This window comes from Hemitrygon akajei, unplaced genomic scaffold (genome assembly GCF_048418815.1).
Source record: "Hemitrygon akajei unplaced genomic scaffold, sHemAka1.3 Scf000078, whole genome shotgun sequence".
Taxonomy (NCBI): Eukaryota; Metazoa; Chordata; class Chondrichthyes; order Myliobatiformes; family Dasyatidae; genus Hemitrygon; species Hemitrygon akajei.
This window is the reverse complement of record NW_027331964.1, coordinates 3,121,666-3,143,586: the sequence shown is the minus strand read 5'-3', so window position 1 is coordinate 3,143,586 and position 21,921 is coordinate 3,121,666. Positions and strand designations below refer to the sequence as shown.

At 43.8% G+C, this 21,921-nt stretch overlaps 1 protein-coding gene across 3 annotated transcripts in view; it reads right to left on the bottom strand.

Moving 5' to 3' along the window:
* The window catches only part of LOC140722508 (NACHT, LRR and PYD domains-containing protein 3-like), an 863,879-nt gene that overhangs the window by 727,502 nt on the left and 114,456 nt on the right, over positions 1-21,921 (bottom strand). For 2 of the 3 annotated variants that reach the window (XR_012097639.1, XR_012097638.1), the window contains exon 3: positions 17,284-17,409. The exons of the other annotated variant lie outside the window; for it this stretch is intronic. The gene's annotated coding sequence lies outside the window, so the exon portion shown is untranslated. Of the gene's footprint in view, positions 1-17,283; positions 17,410-21,921 lie in introns of those variants that run through there. 3 annotated transcript variants of the gene reach the window in all.

Sequence of the window (21,921 nt, the reverse complement as noted above, 5' to 3'; positions counted from 1 at the left end):
GGGATTTATCTACTCTGATTTGCCACAAGACAGCAAGCACCTCCTCTTCTTTAATCTGTATAAGTTCCATGACCTCCCTACTTGTTTGCCTTGTTTCCATAGGCTCCATTCTAGTTTCCTTAGTAAATACAGATGCAAAATACCCATTTAATATCTCTCCCATTTCTTTTGGTTCCATACATAACCGACCACTCTGATCTTCAAGAGGATCAATTTTATCCCTTACTATCCTTTTGCTCTTAAAATACCTGTAGAAGTTCTTAAAATTATCGTTCACCCTGACTGCCAAAGCAACCTCATGTCTTCTTTTAGCCCTCCTGATATCTTTCTTAAGTATTTTCTTACTCTTTTTACACTCCTCAAGCATCTTATTTCCTCCCTGTTGCCTATACATGTTATACATCTCTCTCTTCTTCTTTATCAGAGTTCCAATATCCCTCGATAGCCAAGGCTCCTTATTCTTATTCATTTTGCCTTTAACCCTGACAGGAACATACAAACTCTGCACTCTCGAAATTTCTCCTTTGAAGGTCTCCCACTTACCAATCACATCCTTGCCAGAGAACAACCTGTCCCAATCTACGATTTTTAGATCCCGTCTCATTTCTTCAAATGTGGCCCTTTTCAGGTTTAGAACGTCAACCCGAGGAACAGATCTATCTTTATTCATGATTAAGTTGAAACTAATGACGTTATGATCACGAGAACGAAAGTGTTCCCCTACACAGGCTTCCGTCACCTGCCCGAACTCATTTCCTAATAGGAGATCTAATATTGCATCCTCTAGATCTAGGTAGATCTATATATTGATTTAGAAAACTTTCCTGAACACATTTTACAAACTCTAACCCATCTAGACGTTTAACAGTATGGGAGTCCCAATCAATGTGTGGAAAATTAAAATCCTCTACAATCACAGATTTCTGTCTCCTGCAGTTGTCTGTTATCTCTTTGCAGATTTGCTCCTCCAATTCTCGCTGACTATTGGGTACTCCATAATACAACCCTATTAATGTGGTCATACCTTCCTGTTTCTCAGCTCCACCCATAAGGCCTCAGTAGACAAGCTAATCTGTTCTGCCGAAGCACTGCTGTAATATTTTACCTGACTAGCAAAGCCACCACCCACCCTTCATCCCTCTGTCTCTATCACGTCTGAAACATTGGAACCCTGGAACATTGAGCTGCCAGTCCTGCCCCTCCTGTAGCCAAGTTTCAGTAATGGCTATGATGTCGTAATTCCACGTGTCAATCCAGGCCCTCAGCTCGTCTGCCTTTCCCACAATACTCCACGCTTTGAAATATACACACCTCAGAAGATTATTACCACCACACACAACCTTGCTATTTGTGACTTTGCATGAACTACCAACATCATTTATTTTTACCCCAGTTCCACTATCTACTCTGGCACTTTGGTTCCCATCTAGTTTAAACCCTCCCCAATAAAACTAGCAAACCTCCCTGCAAGTATATTGGTGCCCTTGTAGTTCAGGTGTAACCCGTCTCTCTTGTACAGGTCCCACCTGCCCCTGAAGAGGTCCCGATGATCTAGAAATCTGAAACCCTGCCCCCTACACCAGTTTCTCAGCCACGTGTTCATCTGCCAGAGCATCGCACTCTTACCCTCACTGGCACGTGGCACAGGCAGCAATCCGGAGATTACTACCCTCTATGTCCTGTTTTTCAAGCTCTCTGTACTCACTCTTCAGGACATCCTGACTCTTTCTACCTATTTCATTGGTACCGATGTGTACCACGACATCTGGCTGATCACCCTCCCACCTCAGAATGCTGTGCAGGCGATCAGAGACATCCCTGACCATGGCACCCGGGAGGCAACAAACCATCCGGGAGTCTTTGTCACAACCACAGTATCTCCTGTCTGAACCCCTGACTATGGAGTCCCCTATCACTACCGCTCTCCTCTTCCTCCTCCCTCCGTTCTGCACTGCAGAACCAGACTCAGTGCCAGAGATCTGGCTGCCGCAGATTGTCCCAGGTAAGCCATCCTCCCCCCTCCCCCCAACAGTATCCAAATTGGTATACCTATTTTGGAGGGGAATGGCCACAGAAGAACCCTGCATTAACTGCCCTTTCCCCTTCACTCGCCTGACGGTAACCCAATTACCTGTGCCCTGTTCCTTAGGTGTAAGTACCTCATGGAAGCTACTATCTATAATCTGCTCAGTCTCCCGAATGATCCGGAGGTCATCCAGCTCCTGCTCCAGTTCCCTAATGCGGTCTGTTAGGAGCTGCAGCTGGATGCACTTCTTGCAGGGATCGTTGTCAGGGAGACTGGATGTCTCCCTGACTTCCCACATCCTGCAAGAGGAGCATTCCAACATCCTGCCTGGCATATTCTCTAGTCCGAACAAAACAAAAGGAAAAACAGAAAATCAGATGTTTGAGAAAGTTTGAGATGGGCCCCTAAATGCTAACGATTTTCTATAGGGGCACAACTTTGTGCATCCTGACTGGCTGCATCACTGCCTGGTATGGGAACTGTACTTCTCTCAATCGCAGGACTCTGCAGAGAGTGGTGCGGACAGCCCAGTGCATCTGTAGGTGTGAACTTCCTACTATTCAGGTCATTTCAGAGATAGGGGGTAAAAATGGGCCGAAGGATCATTCTGGACCCAAGCCTCATTAAGCACAAACTGGTCCAGCTGCTACCATCCGGGAAATGGTACCGCAGCGTAAAAGCCAGGACCAACAGGCTCCGTGACAGCTTCTTCCACCAGGCCATCAGACTGATTAATTCACGCTGATACAATTTTATTTCCACAATTGTATACATAAATACAGACTCACTGCACACACTTTACTGTAATCGTGCTGCTGGCGCAGAAAAACAATTTTCACGACATGTGTCCATGATATTAACCCTGATCCTGAAAATTTTTATCTGGCTGTTGTCTCATTTTTTTAGATCTGTTATTCATCATCCTCATACTGTCCTCGTTCATATTAATCCAAGTGCGCTCCAGTGCACATGGGGTTTCCCAGAAATTGCTATTTAAGTTCTTATTTTTTTGCATATTTTCCAGATCTGTTTCAGACCAGGATATTTTACCAAAATTATACGTCAATATGGGCACAGTGAGTGTTTACTACCTTCGTTATATTTTTACTGTTCAGCTCTGTTTGGCAGATTTTCTTGATCTTTGATGTAAATTCAAAGTTTGTTCAGCCTTGCAGTAAATTCAGATTTTCTTCAGCTTTGAAGTAAATTTTGTTGGAAGGTTTTCCTTTATCACACGATTATCTATTTTCTTTGCTTATTGATATCCTAAATATCCGTTTCATATTCTGTTACATTGCATCCTGATGCTCCGTTTGATATTCTACCGGCTCTATTGCACCTTTCTTTATGTTTAATCATGTTCTGTACTTTCTTAGTCTAAAGTTCATGCTTATATATTTGGAAATTAGTTCCATTATTTGAATGGTTCGTTTCAGCTTTACTGCTGCAAGAGCAAATATTTTCAAATCATCAATGTATAGCTGTGTCAAGGTATAGTTCATATATTTTTCTGATTAGATATCTGATTTTTATCTGTTTCAGTAAATTATGAGTGGGCTTAAAGCTAGACAAAACCATAGTGGGCTTAGTGAGTCGCTTTGGAAAATCCCTCCATTTATTTTGATAGTGGTCGTTTTTCCTCTGTGGTTGTTAATAGGATGATTATTTTACGCGAATGCTTCATCAGTTGTAGAAATTTCACAAGTATTGTATGAATTTTATATATATTTGGAACTTCTCTTAAACACAAGGAACAGAATCAGATGTGTTTTTTTTTTATTGACAATACAACACTGAAAGTTTTCTGCTTTCCACAGGGTTTGAAATAGAATAATCTGTTATCTGTTGTTCAAACCCGAACGGTATTCTGTCTGCTCTCCTGTGAGTATATTGTGGTTATCTAAGTTGTTATCTGAGTTGTTATTAGTTACGAGATGTACGATGCTATAATTTTAGATATAAAATTGTCTTATTATTATTAAGAGCCAATAATAACATAGTAGGTGACCATTTAGTAGTCTTATAAATGCAGAATAAAGCTGTCATTGAGGCTGGTGGTACATACCTTCAGCCTTTTATATGTTCTTCCCCGTGGGAGTATGACAGAGAGGATGTATGAGGTGGTTTGGGGTTCAGTAGCAAGGCTTTGGGTCGGGTTTGTGTCTTGCCAGCTTGATTGAGTTCCTCCAGGAGGTGACAAAGGTGATGGATGCAGTCACACATGGATATTGTCTACTTGTATATTGGTAGAGTGTTTGACAAAGTCCCACATGGGAGGCTCATACAGAATATTAACATGCTTGAGAACTGTGGGGAACTGTCCTGGCTGCCAGGGACACAAACTGGGAGAAATGTCTTGGCTGGCGGGTGGTGAATCTGTGAAATTATTGTCATAGACGGCTGAGGAAGTCACTTCATTGGATATATTTAAAATGCAGGTCGATATGTTCCTGATTAGGAAGAGTGTCAACGTTTACTGGGATAATGGGGTAAAGAGGAATTGAAGAGCAAATTCACTGAGCCGAATGGCTTAATTCTGCTCCTAGGTCTTATGGTTTTAGGGAGCATCTGGAGTATTGTGTTCACTTCTGATTGTCCAGCTCTTGGAAGGATTGGAGAGGGTGCAGAACAGGTTCATCGGGATGTTGCCTGGGTTCGGTGGCATGTGCTACAAGTAGAGGTTTGATAAACTTGGTTTGTTTATTCTGGAGTTAGAATAGAGATCTGACTGAGGTGTACAAGTTTGAGAGATATGAGTCTGGGTCGACAGCTTGTATTTTGTTTTTGTTTTTGTTTGTTATTTTTTACATATGACTGGTGTCTGGTACCAGAGAGCGTTTGGTTAAGGTGAGACGGGGTAAATTTACAGCAATTGTGGGTAGTTTTTTAACAGAGTTGTGGGTGCCTGGAATTTACTGTCTGGGTCAACATGGCTTTGTGAAGGGAAGGTCGTGCCTCACGAGGCTAATTGAGTTTTTTGAAGAGGTAACAAAAAGCAATTGATGGAGGTACGGTGGAATATGTGGTTTACATGGATTTTAGCAAGGCATTTGACAAGGTCTCTCACGAGAGACTCATCCAGAAAATCATGAGGCACGGGATAAGTGGAACCTTGGCTGTTTGGATAAATAATTGGCTTACAGGAAGAAAGCAGAGGGTAGTAGTGGAAGGGAAGTATTCTGCCTGGAGGTCGGTGACTAGTGGAGTGCCACAGGGATCTGTCCTGGGACCCCTGCTATTTGTGATTTTTTATAAATGACCTGGATGTAGAGGTGGAAGAATGGGTGAGTAAATTTGTGGATGACATGAAGATTGGAGGAGTTGTGGATGGAGCTGTAGGTTGTCGAAGGTTACAAGAGGATATAGACAGGGTGCGGATTTGGGCAGAAAAGTGGCAGATGGGGTTCAATCCGGATAATTGTGAGGTGATGCATTTTGGAAGGACAAACCAGAATGCTGAGTACAAGTTTAATCGTTGGTTACTTAAGAGTGTGAATGAACAGAGGGACCTTTGGGTTCAAATCCATACATCCCTTAAGGTCGCTGCACGGGTTGATAGGATAGTTAAGAACTCCTATGGGATGCTAGGCTTCATTAATAGGGGGATTGAGTTCAAGAGTAGAGAGGCCAAGTTAAAAATCTTCAAATCTCTGGTGAGACCGCACTTAGAGTATTGTGTTCAATTCCAGTCACCTCATTATAGGAAGGATGTGGAAGCTATGGAGAGGGTGCAGAGGAGATTTACCAGGATGTTGCCTGGTTTGGAGAACAAGTCATGTGAAGCAAGGTTAGCAGAGCTGGGACTTTTCTCTTTGGAGCGTAGAAGGATGAGAGGGCACTTGATAGAGGTCTAAAAAATTATGAGAGGCATAGATAGGCTGGATTGCTAGAACCTGTTTCCCAGGGCACCAATAGCAAACACTAGAGGGCATATGTACAAAGTTAAGGGAGGGAAGTTTAGCGGAGACATCAGGGGTAAGTTTTTTACAAAGGGTTGTGGGTGCCTGGAACAACTTGCCAGGGATGGTGGTGGAGGCTAAAACAGTAAGGGTATTTAAGAACCTCTTGGACAGGCACATGGATGAAAGAAGAATAGAGGGTCACGGGGTAGTGTGGGTTTAGTACTCTTTTTAAAGGAATACATGGGTCGGCACAACATCCAGGGCGGAAGAGCCTGTACTGTGCTGTAGTATTCTAGTGTCTAGAGTCTAGTGACTAAGGTCATGTCGGAGGGAACTATGTTATAGATGCTCCTAGTTATGCATGAATGTGCAGGAAATGCAAGGAAATGGTCAATAATATAAGAAAGGATACCAAAGTTCTTTTTTTTTCTTTCCCAGATATATAAAGAGTGAAAAAAGGGAGAGGGTCGATATCGGGCCACTAGAAACTGCTGTTGTAGTTGCAGTAACGGGTGCAAAGGAAATGCCAGACAAACTCTGTGCAAGTCACTGGCAGAATTCCAAAAGGTAAAGAACATCAGCAAACAGAATTGCGTGTAGTGCTATTACAAAGGAAAAGGGGCTTGGAAGATGAAAGGTCTGAAGATAGAAAAGTCACCTGGACTGGGTCATACAGTGTATCAGGAGCCTGCCTAGGGTGTGTTGGGATTCCCAAAGCGTTAGGACCTGGAGTGAAGGCTTCAGCAGAACCAACAGCTGGATTAATAGAAACATATATTGTAGAATATTCAGGCTGCAAAGAGAGATTCGTTCAATTGTTACTTGAATCCAGAGTTCAGCGAATGATTAATGGCGAATTTTGATTCCCAGGTTTTGTCAAGTCACAGACTAACACTTGAGATGTGGTTTGAACTGTGCATTTGATCACTCACCTATCAGCTGAGTGGGTAATTCAGATAACCCTTGGCCGATGTTCATGTATTCCTGTGGATCAGGACCTGTTTAAATATAAAAATAAATCCATGGAAACAGAGCTAAAATAATTAAAATAACTAAAATGTTTATCTCAATGTGCCTTTGTGTTCAGTGCGTGGTTTTAACATACCGAGTTCCTGTATTTCCCTCAGTATTCTGTCCAACTTCGGTAACTCAGTCCTCCACATCAGAAAGGATTCCCACATCACCCTCCGGGCCCGGGAGCCTTTGCCATTCACCAAACTGAGGAAGAGTCTGGAACTCTCTGCCCGGTTTCCCTTCTCTGTCAGCTCAGTGACTTTCTACAAAAGGAAACAATGAATTTATTGTGGAGCAGACAGACAGACATGGAGAATGTGCAGGAAAGTATCTGTTCATGGCCCCGGTAGCTTCAGAACAGATGCAGTCACTGGGCTGTTGCCTCATCCTCTCTGGGTTCAGTCATTAACAGAGAAACAGTAACTGAAGAAAATTCTAAATCAATAGTGTGTAAGAATAAGGATTTACTGACACCCTGCAGTAGATGCAATGTGATTAATTTCCTTGATCTGTCAATGTGCAGCATCACATCAACAAGATGTGACAACAAGAACGGAAGAGAGGGGAGAGAGAGCAAAAACAAATGGATGGCGGGCATCACTGAATCGTGGCTGACAAAAGTTCATAGTTGGGTGCTTAAATCCAAGGATAAATATTGAATCGAAAGGATACGCAGGTAGGTGAAAGTGTTGGGTTGAAGCTGCTGTCATTAAAAATGAAAAGTCCTGAGAAAGAGGTCATGTCGGATTAGACGATGTGGATGTTAAGAAACTGCGTAGGTAAAATGACCCAGAAGGAAATTATATACAGGCATGTTAACAGTAGCCAGAATGTGGGCTACAAATTACAACGGGGGAGAGAAGAGGAATGGAAAAAAGTCTATGCTAAAATTGTCACGGGGAGTTTCAATATCCAGGTAGCTTTGGAAAATCAGGTCTGTGCTGAATCCCAAGTGAGGGAATTTATAGAATGCCTATGAGATGGCTTTTGAGAGAAGCCTATGGTTGATCCCACTATAGGAAAGGCGGATCTGGATTCTGTGTTGTGTATTGCACCAGATTTGATTAGGGAGCTTCAGCTAAATAAACCCTTAAGAGGCAGTGATCATAAAATAGCAGAACTCAGCCAGCAGTTTGAAAGGGAGAAGGTAAAGTTAGAGGTATCAGTGCTACAGTAGAATAAAGGAATTACCTCGGCATGAGAGAGGAGCTGGGCAATAATAAATTCGAAAATGACACTAACAGGGACAATGACAGAGCAGGAATGGCTGATTTTTCTCGGAGCATTTCAGAAGGTGCGAGACAAATGATCACAACGATGAAGAATTATTCTAAAGGGAGGATGATCAACTGTGGCTGACGAGGTAGTCAAAGCAGCATAAAAGCAAAGGAGAGGGCACAGAATATTACAAAATATAGTAGAAAGCTGGAGGACTGGGATGTTTTTACAAATCAACAGAAGGCAATTAAAAAGCCGTAAATAGAGAAAATATGAAATAGGAAGGCAGGCTAGAGAATGATGTAAAATAGCTTACCAAAACGTCCGTCTGATATATGAAGATTGAAAGAGAGGAGAGTGGATATTGGACCACCGGAAAATGACAGTGGAGAGGTACTGTCAGGGGACAAGGAAATGCCGGAAGGTATTGGTTTGCATTTTGCGTCAGTCCTCACTGTAAAAACACTAGAACGTGCCAGATATTTGAGAATGTCAGGTGGCAGAAGTGAGTGTATTTGCAATTATTGCGGAGAAGGCGCTTGGTAAGCTGAAAGTTCTGAAGATAGATGAGTCCAGATCAACTCACCCGATTGCTTCTGAAAGAGGAGGCTGAAGAGATTGTGGAGACATTAGTAATGATTGCTCAAGAATCACTAGATTTTGGAATGGTTCCAGAGGACTGATCATTTTAAACTATAGTCCAGTTAGTCTGATCAGCGTTTGGGATGATGTCAGCAGTCGATAATTGAGGATAAGGTTTCGGGGTATTTGGACGCACATGATAAGAAAAAGGCCAACATCCATGGAAGGGAATCTTGCCTGACAGAACTGTTGGAATTTTTTGAGAGAACAGCATGCTGGGTCGACAACAGAGAGTCAGTGCAAATTGTTTACTTGGACTTCCCGAGGACCTTTGACCAGGTGTCCCACATGACGCCGTTTAACAAGGGCTGACATTAGGACGAGAAAGACACTGGCATGGATAGTGGATCCAAGGTTTTCTCCAGACAGATTTGTCTGACTGCCAGGAAGCACAGAATGGGAACAAATAGGGCTTTCTCTGGTCGAATGTTGGTGACCAGTGGTGTTCTGCAGTGGTTGATTTTGGGACAGTTTCTTTTTCCGTTATGTCAATGATTTGTAGGCTTTATGGCCACTATTGTGGCCGTTACGAAGATATGGGGAGGGAGGGGAAGTGTTGAGGAAGCAGGGATTTCGCGGGAGGACATGGACCTATGAAAAAATGGACACATCAGTGGCAATTGGAATGTAGTATAGTGAGGTACATGGCCATATACTTTAGCAGAAAATAATGAAGACGTAGACTATTTTTGAATCTGGGAGAAAATTCAGAAATCGGAGTTGTAAAGAGTCTCTGGAGACCTGGTGCAGGATTCCGTGCAGCTTGAGTCTGTGTTAGGAAAGGCAAATACAATGCTAGCATTCATTTCGAGAGGATCAGAATATAAGAACAAACACTGGCCAGACCGCACTCGCATATTTTGATCTCCTGTTCAGAGAAAATATGTGATGGCGTTGTGAAAAATCCAGAGAGGAATCTAAACGAACAGAACCAGTGATGTTAAACCAGATTTTGATGGGAATGGATCCTGGATGCACCTGTAATAGCTGGAGTGTGGGAGGATGAGGGGGAATCTAATTGTAACCTGTGGAATGTCGAAAGACATTGAGAGGACGTGGAGATGATGTTTCTAAGTGGGGGAGTCTAGAACCAGATGGAACAGCCTCAGATTAGAGGGACGTCCATTTGGAACAGAGATGAGGAGATTATTTAGCCGAGGAGTAGTGAATCTGCAGAATCCATTGGAACTGACAGCTGTGGAGACCAGGTCATTGGGTATATTTAAAACAGAGGTTGGTATCTTCTTGACTAGTCTGGTCAGCAAAGTTCACTGGGCGAAGGCAGGAGAATGGGGTTGAGAGGGATAGTAAATCACCCATGATGTAATGGCGGAGCAGAATCGATGGGCCTAATGGCCAATTGTGCTCTGATGCCTTATGGTCTCATGATGTATAAAGACAAAAGAGGATGAAGAAATGCCAGTGCGGCTATCTTATAATGGAGATGGTTACTGCCTGGCACTCATACCGTAAAATGGTAATGACTTCCTGAATGCAGGCATGGGTTTCCTGATTAACTGAGGAATTATGAATTAAACATTGAATAGTCTTCAAGCAACATACCCCGATGATGGAATTAAAGTAACTGAACATGGATGGGCTTAGGACATCGCTCGGAGAAATAAGAGAGGCAGCGTTTAAGGGTAAGCACAACATTGTGGGCCGAAGGGCCTGTACTGTGCTGTACTGTTCTATGTTCTATGTTCTGTGTCTTAGATTTGAATGATTGATCTCCTAGAACAGATATCAGTAGGGAATAATGGACAACAATTATGAAATAAATCAGCCTAATTCCCTGATGGCCCACTGCACTGTAAAATAATCCCTCAGTTTCACTGCTACCAGGTCTGAGGAGTTACAGTTGTGAAAGAAATTTAACCAGTAAAGCAGACGTCTCCAGATGATGAATTTATAGATCAGCATCATATTTACAGATTACATCTTGCCTTTGGATAATGCCTGTGTGATTCATTACAGACAGCACCAACGAATCCCAACGAGAACAGAGTTACTCACGGGTGTAACACACTTGATTTTCTAATACCACTCATGGCTGAATAGGTCAGATCTAGGACAAGACAATCACTGTTTGTGAGCTCCAAGGAGAGTGACCTGAAATGGCGTGTCCCTGTCTCTCATTAGTCAGATATTCAGCAAGTTAGCAGTTTTTTTTTTGTTTGCCCCTTCCCTTTCAGGAAATCCTATTGATCTTCTTCCCTTTCAGGACAACCTGTTGATTTTTTGGGATCATGAGATATCAGATATCACCAGATTTATTTTGTTTTGTGCTTTCTTCTGCCTTTTTAGATCAAACTATTGACGTTTGTGTTCATAAGATATCAGCTTTGTGCGTGATCTTTCACATCTAATCAATCTCAGAGTTTTTCGAGGAAGTTACCAGGAAAGTTGATGAAGGCAAGATTGTGGATATTGTCTACATGGACTTCAGCACGGTATTTGACAAGGTCCCGTATAGGAGGTCGGTCTAGAAGATTCAGTTGCTTAGCATTCAAGATAAAGTAGTAAACTGGATTAGACACTAACTTTTTGGAAAGAATCCGGAGTGTCACTATAGACTGTTGCATTTCTGTTTGGCACCTATAGCTCGTGCAGTGTCATGGGGATCGGTGCTGTGCCTGTTGTTGTTTGTCATCTATATCAATGATCTGGATGAAATTACGGTGAAGAGCATCAGCAAATTTGCTGATGACTCCAACATTGGGAAGGAGCAGTTGACAAAGAGGTAGATTACAAGAGCTTGCAGTGAGGTCTGGACCAACTGGAGAATGGACTTAAAAGGGGCCGATGCAATTTAATGCAGACAGGTACAAGATGTTGCACTTTGGATGGACCAATCAGGGTAGATCTTACACAGCGACCGGTAGAACAAAGTGATCTGGGAATACAGGTACATAAGCCATTGAAGTTGGCAGCAAATGTTGATAGGCTGTGAAAGAAAGTTTCTTAGCGCATTAACCTTGGTAAATGAAAATATCGTGTACGATATGATGTTGTATAAGACGTTGCAGAGGCCTAATTTGAATATTATGTGCAGTTCTGCACACCTACCTGCAGGACAGATGGAAATGTTTGAAAGAGCACAGAAAAAAAAAACATTACAATGATGTTACCTGGACTGGAAGACCTAAGTTATAAGAAAAGAGTGAACTGATTAGGACTTTATTCATTGGGACATGAAAGATTGAGCGGAGATTTGATAGAAGTGTACACAATTACATTGGGATATAGATGGGATAAATGCAAGCAGGCATTTTGTACTGAGGTAAAGAGGTACTACAACAAGAGGTTATCACTAAAGGGTGAAAGGTGAAAAGTTCAAAGGGTACAAAGGTGAAACCGGTTTACTCAGAGGGTGGTGAGAGTGCGAAACTAGCTAGCAGGGCAAGTAGTGCAAGTGGTTAAGAGAATTCTGAATAGATGCTTGCGTAATGAGCGTATAGAGCGCCATGGCCCGGTGCAGGTCAATGGGAATAAGTAGATTCTGTAGTCTGGCATGCAATAGATGGGCCAAAAGGCCTGTTTCTGCACTGTACTTTGCTGTGACTATGACAAGTCAGCCACACATTGTTTGGGAACTCACGGAACCAAGACAAGCTGTGGTTAGCTGGTTTCCCTCCCTCAGGTACCGCAGTGAAGCCGGTTGGCCCAATTGACAGTTTAATACTCATCCTGGATTAATGAGATGAGGTGAAGCTACCCGACGGTTCAGCCAAGATTTGAAATTAGTTTCAGACCGAATGCCTTTTGGAAGTCCAGATATGCAGCCACTGCTCTTACTTCACACTGATAAATACAGCAGGTGATACAAGAAAAGGTGATGCTAAACCTGCAGTTCCCAGTGCTCCCCACCTTAAAAACTGAAACCAGATCTGCGAGAGACAAGTCAGAGATCAAAGTCTCCATTCCCAAGTCGATCTCCTAAAACGTCCAGGAGATTAATGTTGATCACTATTCCCCCTGATACCAGCAGATCAGTGACAATACACGAACTGCACTCACCTCATTTTCTTCTCTACTGAAATGTCCCTCCTTTGTCAACATCCAACCCAGTCTCTCAACCTTTTCTTCAATTGCTTGTTTGAGTCTGTCCCTGTAGAACTTTGTCAGTTGGTACAGTCGATATTCCTCCCCCTGCGCCAGGAGGTCAGAGATTGTAAACTCTGGCTCTGTGAATATAAAAAGGAAAATGTAGGCTTGAACTCAGATATCCCAGGTCTCCACCGCTCTCACCCAACTGAACAAAAAACCATGTCTTGAACCTGCCTACAGATACAAAATTGGATTAATTCTCCATCTCCAACACCATCACACCATCACACTGAGCACGGAGTGCTCCAACACATTTCTTGGTGTTCATCTAGCGGAGAATCTCACCTGGTCCCTCAACACCAGCTCCATAGCAAAGAAAGCCCAGCAGCGTCTCCACTTTCTGCGAAGGCTGAGGAAAGTCCATCTGCCACCCCCCATCCTCATCACATTCTAAGGTGGTTGTATTGAGAGCATCCTGAGCAGCTGCATCACTGCCTGGTTCAGAAATTGCACCATTTCAGATCGCAAGACCCTGCAACGTATAGTGAGATCAGCTGAGATGACCATCGGGGTCTCTCTTCCCACCATTAGGGACATTTACACCACACGCTGCATCCGTATAGCCAGCAGCATTATAAAGGATCCATGCAACCCTCATAAAATCTCTCCTCCCTCCTGCCATCTGGGAAAATGCACCGAAGCATTCGGGCTCTCACGGCCAGACTATGTAACAGTTTCTTCCCCCAAGCTATCAGACTCCGCAATACCCAGTGCCTGACATGACACCTTACTGCCCTATTGTCACGTATATTATTTATTGTAATGTCTGCACTGTTTTGTGCACTTTATGCAGTCCTAGATTGCTGTGTAGTTTAGTGTAGTTGTTGTGTGTTTTTTTTTCCTCTGTGTTGTGACCAGATTTGGAGTGGAACTCTGCTGGTTAATGTGAACCGTACATCCTGTCAGGTGACCATCCCGATAAACCGGTGACCGGACACATTTACTCCCAGTAAAATAGCACGATAAGCACAGTAATACTAATCACAGCAGTTGAACACACGGATGACCACGGGATCATAATGCACCGGTGTCCGGTGATACTGGGAAATATCACTGTGATTATCTTCCACAAGCTAAAATCTCCCTCGGTCACTAACTGTCCAGTAGTCTGTGTCACACAAAGACCAGCAACGGGATTACACATGGTGCAGTCTGCTGGATCACACATTCTCCAGTTGCTTTGTCACACGAGGGGCTGGAGACTGGACAAGGGGACTGGAGTTGACCAGGCTGACCATTCCCTTGAGATCTATGCTGTCCTCTCCCCTGGTTCCCTTCTTATCCCCCACCTGCTGATCATCATGTAACAACTATGCATGTCATTGGCAAAGTCTTGGTTATAGAGCTTTGTGTGTAGTTGCACTTGCTAATCTATAGGATGGAGGTGATGAAGCTGGAAAGTGTGAAGTGAAGAATGAACACTACGGTACTGGACTAGGGTGTTGTTTTTTGTGTTATATGGTTGGGCTGGGGCAGCTTGCCCTGGAGCTCAGGAGCTTGAAGGGAAACCTTACACACACACACACACACACACACACACACACACACACACACACACACACACACTCACACTCACACTCACACTCACACTCACACACACACACACACACACACACACACACACACACACACACACACACACACACACACACACACACACACACACACACACACACACACACACACACACACTAATCAGGGGTGCAGATAGGGTAGATGGTCACAGTCTTTTTCCCCGGGTAGGGGAATCTGAGACTCGAGGGCAGAGATTTAAAAGGGACCAAAGGGGCATTTTTTCACGTGGTGGCTGATGGATATAAATTACATGCATCCAGAGGAGGCCGCAAACACAAATAAAATTACAAAATTGAGAGCATGTGGGCAGGAAAAAGGGGAGAAGAAGTTTACGAGGGAAATTTGGGAAAACGGCAGGAAAATGGGACATTTAGATCAGCATGAATTATATGGGCCGAAGGACCCGTTTCCAGGCTGGAGCATCGTTTTTATTCCAGCTGGAATCTCAGATTTGAGCACAATCACAATGTCTACAGGTGACACAGACATTTGGTCATTGGTTATGCCGGGTTTCCCAGCCAAGATCCTGGGAATTTAAATTCAGGTAGAAGATCATCTCAAGAGGGAAATATTTAGAAACTCAGGTTCACCATTTCTCCACAGCCCAGACATTCACTGGGGTGTTAAAACTCCGAAGCAGATCACAAATGTATCTACAATGAGCTGCCTCCTGTTCTTCAGCCATTCCCAGCACCGGCAATGATCTCCGCCCCGCTACAGAAAATAGATTTCGGTGACACCCCTCCTCCTTTGCGTAGCAGGCAAGAAAAACCAGGGGGAAGTTGGTAGCTTTCCTTCCAAAACCTGAAATGCTGTGTTATCATAGAATCTCGGAAATCCCGGAAATGCTCCTATCATCTGCTTCTGAATTTTATAAATGAAAGTTGAAGATGTCTTACATATCAGGGCCTGTCTGGAGGTGAAATGGACCCTGACCATGAACATTCACATAAACCACAAGTTCGCTGTCACATTCCTGTCTGTGTTTCACCCACGACCACCTGATTCAGGAGCCCCTGCTCCTTTCACTCAGCTGAAGCTTTGTATGATGAGCGGAGTGATTCGACCATTACTGGTGTCAGGTCCCTGCGCTGGAACTGTTGGGTTGATCAATTACTCAAGGCCGCTTTACCAGTGGGATAAATGACACTGCTGGATGAAACTTTTCTATGCCCTGTTAACACCTGTGTCAGTTTTTTTTCATCTGAACTATTGTGTACAAACGCGACAAAAGTTTCATCCAAAGATCCCTGTGATCATACCTTTGTCCATTCTGATTCTGACTGACGATTGTTGATTGTCGTCGTCTTGTTTACACTTTGGTCGCTCTGCAGGACAGCTCCACCTGCTGGTGAGGCTCTAAATTTCACAACAAGCAGACAGTGAGTCAGAGAGTACGACTACTTTGCAAATATGACAGTATTTCCATCCCCTGCAGCATTTGGCATGGGGACCAAACATTCCCTGTTAGTAACCACTTCCACACCATATCTGTCCACTGATACCTGGCGCATCTACTGACAGAGTCACAGAGCAATAAAATCCAAATTCAGAGCGTTCAGCCCAACGAGACAATGCCAACCACAGTGTCCACTGAGATGGTCACAATTTCCTGTGATGGGGCCATCTCCCTTCTGGCCTCTTCACTCCATCTACACACCCCAACTGCTTTTTGAATTATGCAACTGCACCTGGCTCATCCACTTCCTCTGGCTGTTTCCTCCACATGATCCCCAACATCTGCATGAATCCGCTGCTGATCAGATTGGCTTTGCAATCTCTTTACCAGCCCCTGTCCATTTAGATCCCCTAGATGCTACGATAATCTTCTCTGTGAACAGCAACTACTAATGTTGTGCATTCTGCGAACTTACCAGTCAAGTAATCCTTGTGTAATCGCATCCAAATCATTGCTATAAAATAACGAATATCAAAGGTCCCAATTTGAAGCCTCACGGCACATCGCTAATTACTCGCATCCATTGCGAGGAGAAACCTTCAACCAGCACTCTTTGCTTGCTACCTTGAAGCTAATTTTGAATACATCCAATTTGCTCTCTCTGGTCAGCATGGGACCTAATCATCGGGGCCAAGCTGTCATGTGATACCTTGTCAAAGGCTTTACTGAAGTCCCATGCACAACATCCATGGGAACATAACTTTGAATTTCCACCTCTGCTTAATGTCACGTTGACAGGTTCTGACAATTTGATTAGCAGAAAAGTACTTGATGAGGCCAAGGTATGTCAATGTAAATTATGGGTTGCCATGTGCTAGTGAGGACTGAATAAAATGCAGTGTTGGGATATTTTGCTTTATAAATGGTCTGTTCTCCGCGGAGGCCTACGTGACGATATATTCGAGGGTAAGTATACCACTGCAGATTGCAATAGCCAATGGGATCAAGGGCATGTTGCTGCAGTTCATGGTAATTCCACATTTCTACAATCACTACAACACGACACACTTGGGGCTTCTTATAAAGGGAGGAAATTGTCAACGCATTTTAAGATGATTATAACGTAACAAGGAAACATCAGAACTAAACAAAAGCTACTTCAGATGATGCAGGACCTTCAAATGAGCAAAGACTGAGAGAATGTGATTGACTGTAAAGAGCTGGGCTTCTGAAAGCACATTACCAGACCTGGAGTGATTGCAACTTGGTCTGACCGAGGCATTCCACCTATTTCGTACCTTCCTTTGTAAAGATATGTAATGTTTACAGGACCAGTGTTCGAGTGAATGAGACTCACCAAACTTTCTCCTGACTGAATCAATGAAAACTGAGTCAGAGGGTTCTCTTCAGTTGGTACTCTCAGTCCTCGGGTTGGTTCACTTGTCGCTGTTCCCTCATTCTCATTCGTGGCTTCTTTCCAGCTGTGGGCTTTTCTTCCAATAAATCTCTCACCGCAGGTCTAACTTTAACCAGAGAGATAATGAAGCACATTAACAATACAAAGGAGAAAAAAATATTTCTGCTCAATTTTTTCAAAAGCGAATCTCACTGAAATATAAACGCCTAAGACAAATAAAAGAATCTCATGGAACAAATCTATAATTGTCCCTCACACGTCACAAATCCTGATACGGGATACGAAGGACTCATCATTCAGTCATGATAAGATATCAGAGCAGAATGAAGTGATTCAGTCCATCGAGTCTCCTCCATCATTCAATCATGGCTGATTTTTTTTCCCGCCCCAATGTCATATTCCTGCGTCCTCTTATAAAGTGCTGGAAACTCGGTACAGCAGATTGCATCTGTGGAACAAGACACTGTGGAAGACCCAGTATCAGAACTGGGATTATCCAGGATGATGCGTGATATGCTGAACGCTTAATTGCGCAATTTGGCCCAGATCACATCCTTGCTCATACCTATAATGGGGGAGGTACTACACACAGTGTTCTGAAAAGGTAGTAAAAGTGATTATCGGGGCATTAATTGTGATATTTCGAGAAACGAAAACGAAAAGCTCTTGAATTTATAGTAAATGGACCGTCTAGTTATTCGCGGCTCAATATTAGTTCTATATCGTTCAGCACCTGAGCGTCTTTGCCTCACAGTACGCTCCCACGGACAAGGCGAAACTATTATTAATTTTTCTTGCGTTATTCATTACTATTTCCTGGATACCAGAGAGGCTCCCGGTGAAACTGTTTTGTCCACTCTATTGACTTTTAACATCTCCTCGATAACAGGAAGCACGATAATGTACCATATTCAATCGTGATTAATATGCATAGAATGTAACGTGGTTCGGTCTCCAATGTTCCCTCTAATTACTATTTTTGCAGCTACATGGATCAACCATTGCTCTGAGCCGGAAATTTTCACACGGACTGAGAAAAGCACAACATCATAGATGTGTCCTCTTTTGTAAAATGCATCTATGAATATTTTAGGATGAAGACAGACAAGAGAAAAAAAACATTTTTTTGATTTTACTTACTAATTAAAGAACAGGATAAAAATGCAGTACAACAAAGAAAAACGTTCAGGTTTCATAAACGTTTATCCGGCAGTGTTTAATTCCATCTGCGCTGCAACAAAGGCTCCGTTCGTGGGAGCATTTTGGTTCCGCAGACTAAAGTCCCTTCCCGTACTGAGCATGCGCGATGTCGTCAGCGCGTTATCGGAGCTGTGAGCGGGGCCTCGGAAACGGACCTGCAGATGCTGCAGCCCTGCGGTACAACGGGATCACCTGACGGGTGGACGGTCTCCCACGTGACTCGGTGACTCCGCTCCTCGCCCCTCACACGCTGCCCGACACCCCCCCCCCCACCGCATTTCAAACATCATCTCATAATTACACTGGATATATTTTAAAATTTCCCTCTGCATCTTCCCCGTCCACATCCCTCCAGCCCCCAGGTCACAGTTACGGGTCTGAATCCCATCCCGGTCCGGCACACATTTTAGACCCAAACCAGAATTGTGCAGGTTTTATTTAAATCAGTCTATGTTTCTATTCACATTTCCCCGGCCGCACTGAACAGGATCACTGAAACATCAAGCGAGAAGCAACAGGAGGTGGCCATTCAGCCCCTTCAACCATCAACAAGATGGCGGCTGCTCTCCCATCTCAGCCACATGTTTCTGCCCGATCCTCATTTCCTCCATCCCTTCGGTCTCCACACATCTGCCGGCCTCTGTTTTATGTGAGGACGATCACCGAGTCTTCACCGCCCTCTGTGGAGGGGATTTACAGACATTCACCACCCTCGGAGTGGAGACATTTCCCCTCATCTCAGTCCCGGACAGTCCACCCCCTTTTCCAGAGACTGGGATCGCTGTTCAACCGGTAATGATGTTGTGCATTTCAATGTGTTCACCTCTCAGTCCTCGATTCTCTAAATGAAAGGGCTATCACATTTGATCTTTCTTCATATGATGACCTCACCACTCCAGGGATCAGTCTGCTGAATCTTTGTTGCACTCTCTACAACAAATACTCTCTAACCTCTTTGTTCATCCTCTATAGAATTAATTTCCATCTTCTGCAGCCCCGTGTTGCCCCAACCACTCACCTCCCACCCCTGTCACTATTTCCACCTTCCCACCTCCCCCCTCACCTGGATCCACCTCTCACTCCCCAGCTCTTGCCCCATCCCCACCCCTCACCTCTTTTCTCGGACTATTTCCCGTCCACTCTCAGGCCAGAGGGAGGGTCTCGGCTCGAAATGTTGACGGTCCATTTCCCTCCACAGATGCTGCCCGACCCACTGAGTTCCTCCGGCAGTTTGTTCTTTGGTCTATATAACCCGTGTTAGTATTGAGGTGGGGCAGGATTTTACACCATATTCCAGGTACAATCACAACAAAACACAAATAATTGTCACTCTGCCCCGACCCTCCGGCAGTTTGTCCTTTGGTCTGTATAACCCGTGTTAGTGTGGGGATCGGGATTTTACACCATATTCCAGGTACAATCTCAACAAAGTCCAAATAATCGTTAAAGTCATTTTCATTCTTATACCTGATAACTCTTACAATAAATACAATGTACTTTCTACCTCCCTCCTTAGCCACTGCACTTCAGTCCCTCATTACTTAACGCACAGATGGTGCAGAAGAGGTTTACCAGGATATTGCCTGGATTAGAGGGCATGAGCTATAATGAGAGGTTGGACAAACTTGGGTTGTTTTCTCTGGAGCCCTGCAGGCTGGGGTGAGACAATGGAGGTGTATAACATTATGAGAGGCAGAGACAGAGAAGACAGACAATATTTTTTATCCTGGTCTAATAGAAGAGGCCATGTATTTAAAGTGAGGGGGAGTAGTCTGAAAGGAGATGTGAGGGGCAAGTGTTATTACCAGAGAGAGTGGCGGGTTGCTAGGATGTGTTGCCCGGGGTGCTGGTTCTGGCAGACACAGCGGTGACTTTTAAGAGATATTTAAATCAGCACATGAGTGTGAGGGACGTGTGGACATTATGTTGGCAGAAGGGATTAGTTAGCCATTTGATTCCTAAGTTAATTAGCTGAGCAAAACGTTTTGGGCCGAAGGGCCTGTTCTGGTACTGTACTGTTCAATGTTCTGTGTCTCTTGTCAAGAGGTTTCAGGGAAACTGAGGTAAAAGGAGTGAGTTGGAGAAACAGGTCAGCTGGAGCCCAATGTGGGAACTGTGAGATCACCCACTTCTGTAGCAGAAACAAATATTGAATTTATTGCCAAGTGCACAATATGGGAAGGTACAGGGACAGAGAAACACTGACTTGTAGCAGCATCACAGGCAAGTACATTCAGATGACAGATTATACAATTCTGCGCCATTATCAATATAGAAATACAAGTTTTATGTCATTAACAATATACAAATATATATGTTGTGTCAATAATCATAAATATAGATTTTCTGTCATTAACAATGTACAAATATACATTTTTTTCAAGAGCAGTCTTGAAAATGTTAAATTTGTTCCCTCAGCCAAGTTGTTGACACAGTTTGGAAACGACTGGGCTCAAAGCACCGGTCACTACAACACCCACGGGAACACCACGGGGACTGCCAACACAGATGCCTTGTGCAGGAAGGCACAGATTCGACTGTACTTCCTTAGAAGTTTGGCGTCATTCAATGTCTGTAGTGAGATGCTGAAGATGTTCTATAGGTCAGTTGTGGAGAGCGCCCTCTTCTTTGTGGTGGCGTGTTGAGGAGGAAGCATTAAGAAGAGGGACGCCTCACGTCTTAATAAGCTGGTAAGGAAGGTGGGCTCTGTCGTGGGCAAAGTACCGGAGAGTTTAACATCGGTAGCTGAGCGAAGGGCGCTGAGTAGGCTACGGTCAATTATGGATAACTCTGAACATCCCCTACATAGCACCATCCAGAGACAGAGAAGCAGTTTCAGTGACAGGTTACTATCGATGCAATGCTCCTCAGACAGGATGAAGAGGTCAATACTCCCCAATGCCATTAGGCTTTACAATTCTACCGCCAGGACTTAAGAACTTTTTAAAAGCTATTATTAATGCTTTTTGAGATAGTGATTTAGATGTATATCATATTTTTTACTGAGTTAAGTATTGTATGTAATTAGTTTTGCTACAACAAGTGTATGGGACATTGGAAAAAAGGTTGAATTTCCCCATGGGGATGAATAAAGTATCTATCTATCTATCTATCTATCTATCTATCTATCTATCTATCTATCTATCTATCTATCTATCTATCTATCTATCATGCAGACCCAAGAAGGGTCTGGTTATTCATTCTCTTTTAACACCAAGACACCAGAAACAGGAGCAGGCCACTCAGCCCGTTCAGTTCATCCTGTCATTCAATAAGACTCCAGACCAGTTCATTCTTGCCCCCCAACACGACTCCAATCCACTTTGCCCGGACCATCGGCCACACTTGCAGATCAACAGTGTGCCGGTGTTTGCCTCCCAATGTGGTGAATCCCTCTGCTCGCCTCTGTATCCTGTCC